General features: G+C 45.6%; 1 pseudogene; it reads right to left on the bottom strand.

Moving 5' to 3' along the window:
- Window positions 1-2,518: 2,518 nt before the first annotated feature.
- Window positions 2,519-2,660, bottom strand: LOC147981806 (small nucleolar RNA Z247; annotated as a pseudogene).
- Window positions 2,661-5,555: the final 2,895 nt, after the last annotated feature.

Raw genomic sequence — 5,555 nt, 5'->3', positions numbered from 1 at the left:
TTAGGCGCTGTGCTATTAACTACGCTGCTATTTTTCAGTCGCATGCAAAGGAAACTAGAGCCAATCGTGGACTATCTTGGTCTCAGAGATTTCTCATTTACGCCTTCTAAACCGTGACGGAGGGAGTAAGGCTAGCCATAGTGGGGGTAACTTAGGTAGTAACTTAACACACCCCAAGACAATTTTGCTTATGTGGCAAGTATTTAATGAGGAGAGAGGCGCTTGGAGTAACATAATATGTTACTGTAACATAGCACTTCCCGAGGTAAATTGAGTCTATAAGGCAATAAATGAAACAATCTATGACACTACTATTAAGATACTTTGCACTATGGAGGTAGTAACTTAGACTAGTGTCATATGCATGACACTAGTATAAGTTACTCCCCACTATGACCAGTCTAAGTATTAAAAAGTTGCTAGTACGAGGAAACATCATTAATCTTTGCCTCGATTACTGTTGATGGCCTTGTATTGATGCAAAATGTATTTTCGACAGTGGTCTTGCATAAGGGAATGGAGGGAGTAATACAACAGCTGTGCATGTGCTGCATGCTAATGTGTGGTTGTCGTCTACCTCCAAAAAAGGAAGAGGCGGGTTTGTCCTCTCTTCGTACAAAAATGGTTGAATCAATCCTCACATTTGTGTTGCCTAGTTCTATCTCAACAAATGAAGCAAAAGAGTAGATATAATATTTACTCCCAAAATTCTACCATGTTTGCACCTAATTTTCTTGTTCTCGTAGATGTTCCACAATCCCATAAACATGAGTGACAAATTCTTTCTTACCACACAAAGCCTCCTATCCTGCAAACTTCACACTTACAATTACCGTGTATGTATTCACATCACACAAAACTGCAGCTTAGAAATCAACACAGAAAGAACATTTGTTATGCTAGAAAGCCAATTTAAAATTTTCCGCTGTTGAGTAGACTTTTATACTTATTATCAAAAGACCTGAAGATACCAGGTTTGTGCAAGCTAGTATCACTTCACATGCTTGGCAAGCTTCATGCATCTAGATCGAAGCCAGATTCAAATTTTGCTGAATCACACTGAAATGTTCCATAGATGAATTCATCATCGCCAAGAAGGCCTTCTATAGTATAATCATAATTGGCAAAAAAACAATATTAACAAAATAACATGGCAGAAACTTAAATCAGGACAACAATTCGGGTATACTTTTCGGGTTGGCCACTGACGTAATGAAACAATATATCAATAGTATACTCCCTCCGTTCCTAAATATAGGGTGTATAGTTTTTTCTGCTGACCCGTTTTGCTGATGAGCATGGGGACAGGAGACATGGTGAGTGATTCCTGATTGACGAAAAAAGGAATTTAGACGTTCATACTCGCCACCCCAGTCTGTTTGCATAGTGATTATTTTCTTATTGAACAACCTTTCAACAAGGGTTTGAAATTCATGAAAGACTTTAAACACTTCGGATCGGTGCTTAAGGAGATATATCCACGTGAATTTGCTGTAATCATCAATGAAAGACACATAATAGTTTTTCTTATTGATAGAATCATGGGCAGGCCCCCATACATCGGAGAAAATTTGCTCTAAAGGAGCTTTAGACACACTGTTTGAACTAGGATAAGAAAGTTGATGACTTTTGCCCATTTGGCATGCATCACACACTCCTTTATTCAACTCGCTACTAGAAAAGGGAATATCATTCTGGCTAAGAACATGACGCACTATGGTAGATGACGGATGCCCTAGCCGACTGTGCCACCTTTCAACAGACAGTTTATTTGCACCAAACGCTTGCTTGCTTGAGCTAAGGGGAGCCGATGATACGGGGTAGAGACCTTGCCTACACCTGCCGCACAGAAGGGTTTTCCTCGTTCCCTGTTCCTTGACGAGAAAAAAAGTTGGGTGAACTTCAAGGAAAGTATGATTATCAGTGGATAAGCGATGGGCGGAGATAAGGTTTTTGGCGGCATCGGGCACATGCAAGATGTTCTTAAGATGAAGATCACGAGTAGGGGTACGAACGGTAGTGTGACCAATATGACTAATTTCCATACCTTCTCCGTTTGCAGTGTGGACTTGATCGTTGTCGTGGTACTTGTTGTGGACGATCAACTTGTCGAGTTCGCTGGTGATGTGATCGGTGGCGCCAGTGTCCAGATACCAGTTGGTATCCACTCCATAGGACGAGGTTATGGCAGATCTAGCGCTCTTCTCGTTCTTGGTGTATGAGATGTCGAAGCGCCGGTAGCATTTGAGGGCGGTGTGATTCGGCCTCTTGCAGATCTGGCAGACGACCTCAGGAAGATCATCGGCTCCTCCGTTGCTGTTGCCGTTGTCACGGCCTCCATTGCCACGACCACCGCCTCCATTGCCACGACCTCTGTTGCTGCGGCCACCTCCTCCATTGCCGCGGCCACCGTTGCCGCGGCCACCTCCACCGCGGCCAAAGCCACCGCGACCACGAGAGATAGTGTTGGCGGAGGACTGGGAGGAGTGGTTTCCACCTTCGAACATAGCAAGACGCTTTTCAAAACTGATCAACTGAGAGTAAAGTTCAGCTACCTTGATTGGTTCAGTCCTCGAGGCGCAGATGGACAAGACAAACGAGATGTAATCGTAGTCTAGTCCGGCGAGGATGTAGGAGACCATGTCATCATCGTCGAGCAGCTTGCCTGCTGAAGCCATCTCGTCGCCCAGCGCTTTCATGCGCCCGATGTAGTCGGCGATGGTCGCGGTGCCCTTTTTGGTGGTGGAGAGGGCGATCCGCGTGTTGACGATGTTGGCCTGCGTATGGGAGAGGAACATCTCCCTGATGGCGGTCCATGCCGCGGCGGCCTTGGTGCAGTAGGCGACTTGGATCATCACAGGTGGCGAGATCGAGTTGAAGATGAAGCTGAGCACCTGCGAGTCTTGCGCCATGGTGACAAGATACTCCGGGTTTGGCACATCTGTCGGCTTACCGTCTTTATCGGCGAGCTTGGGCTCTGGGAACGGGTGATCAGGGTTGAGGAGATCGATCAGCTGTGCTCCGCGGATGGTGGCTAGGGCTTGCGCGCGCCAGACCAGGTAGTTTCCCCGGTGCATCTTGTCAGCGATGGGAATGAGGGCAAAAGCGGCGGCGACGGCGGAGCTGGAGCTAGCCATGACTAGGTTTGGATGTTGGAGAGGAAGTTGGCTCTGAATACCATGAAAGATTGGATGAAGCGTATGCCTCTAGCAGGGACGCGTTGCATGTTATATAGGCAAAGAGATTTACAAGATTTGGTAGTTGGTTATGTTGGATTGATCATCAAGAAAGAAATACAAGATGAGGATGAATCCTAACAACCACAACTATCGGTTACAACACCATGCAACACGCTAGCCTATCGGACGTACCAGGCGTATATACAGTTTATATTTATACCGTATATACATGTTACAATGTATTCTAACAAGCGTGAGCAAAAATGGGTACTTGTTAGGTCGGTTGTGTCATGTCTATAGATATGATGCTCCCCTGTTGTACGATGTTAGGTCGGTTGTGTCATGTCTATAGATATGATGCTCCCCTGTTGTACGAGTGACAGAGAGATTGTGATGTGATGGAAGAGCGGACTGAATTTGATGCTCCCCTGATCCTTGCGCAGACCTTTCCACCCTCGGGCTTGGTAGATACTTCCTTCATATCAAAATATAAGAAGCATTTTGAAGCTATCATGGACTCTAAAAACATTTTATAAAAAGTTACAGAGGGAGTATTAAACTAGGAGTAACACATATATCATACAAATGTGATTCATAAAAATGGCTAATATGTCACTCTAATTTTGTAAACACACAACATAAATCCGGAATAAAAAACTAATATCTTACTCTACCTAGTTTGCATACTACAAACTGTAGAAAATACTTGGATCACTACAAAATTTCTATGTTGTTTGGTTGTTTTGATCTGATCCTCATAGAGGTCTATGTACTATGGAGTACAATTTTTGCAACAACAAAAAATATCGAGTACAATGGAGGAGAGAGAATTGGAGTACAACACATGGTTGCTCAAACCAATTATATATCTTTATCTCTAAAATTCCCACTCAGTTGTGAAGCCGTGAAGCGAACAATTGTGATTGAATTTGAAGTCTTGCACACACATCGTCTTCTCGGCTTCGCCATCAATCACTTGCGTCTCTAATGGGTCGGCACCTAGGGCGGTAACCATGTCGCCTTCGGGTGCCTTACATGTCTCCGTTCTACGCCCCCCCCCCCCCCCCCCCCGCGCGCCCGCGCGCAGTCACAACGCAAGTGACGATGCAAACGTTATTGACGGGAGTTGTTGCCGATATGTGTAGCTCTAGATTTAGTTTTGTATGTCAATGTTGAGGTATGATGATTCAGCCATGGTTAGTTATGGTCGATGGTGTAGTCGTAGTTGAAGGCATTGCAGCAGTGTGTCAATGATGATGCATCGCTTCAAGGCGTCCCTCCTGGCAACGAAGTGTCGATGTCCTTTCATACTAGAGAAGTTGATGAAAAAATATATCTCTTTCTACACCAGCTTGGCATGTGGATGGTGCATGCTAGGATAGCTTCTCATAGATCCATGTACTCGATGAAGATTATTTTTTAACAATGGGACATGGCAGTAAAACTTGATGGCGATGGTTTGGCTTCGTGGAGATGTTGATGCAGATGTTCTCGATGCACTAGGCCAATGTAGACGTGTGTCGGTGCAGTGCTCGTTGTCTTGTGTGTGGAGAAGAAAAAACATAAATGAACGAGAGGTTTTATCGGGGGTTTACGGACCTCTTCTTTAACTAATCTCCACCCCTCCCTTTGAATTTCAAGGGGTGTGAGCTCCCCGTTAAATCCGTAATTATTTGCCTGTGCGTCTAGCATTGCTCGTGGATAAGTTCACCCTGCCATGATCCAACTCGTGCGTGCTTATCCACCCTGCCATGATCCAAGTTATGCGGGGAGTCCATTGACCGTGGGAGTCACTCCACATTGTTGTTTGGCATGTCGATGAGTTCATTGTACGTTGGTACCACAACTGGAGCTACGGTAATGAATTTGTACTGGTCGGTTTCCTATCCAAACGCGTTTAAACGCGAATCAGTTCAATTTGTTGCCGTGTGCCTCTGACTTGGTACAGAGCTGAAAAAAAACATAAAATGATACCAATTCATTACCCTAGCCGTAATTGTGGTACCAACGTGCAATTCACTCATGTCCCTAGGCCCCGATGTTGCCCTGAAAGCGGGAGCCTGGAGCTGTTGATGTGTGTGGTTCGTGGTGCATGACACCGTATGTGTGCCATTGGTGAAGCTTGCATGCACTGGTCGGAAGCCGTGTATGTACGTACGGAAGATAGGGCACATGGCTAGAACACATGCATATCATCCATACCTTGGACCCGACCATGTTGGAGTAGATATGCCAGGCCCGGGCCCAAGGGAGTGCAGCATGTGCGGCCGCACAGGGCCTCCAACTCCGAGGGGGCCCAATTTTTGTAGCACTTCACCACAGCCCAAAGGTAGGTCGCAGGCCTATTGTCTTGCACACCTTTACTGCTGGAAATGG

Source organism: Triticum urartu, chromosome 3A (genome assembly GCF_056163025.1).
Source record: "Triticum urartu cultivar PI428250 chromosome 3A, HENAU_Tu73, whole genome shotgun sequence".
Taxonomy (NCBI): Eukaryota; Viridiplantae; Streptophyta; class Magnoliopsida; order Poales; family Poaceae; genus Triticum; species Triticum urartu.
This window is presented reverse-complemented; position numbering and strand designations above follow the sequence as displayed.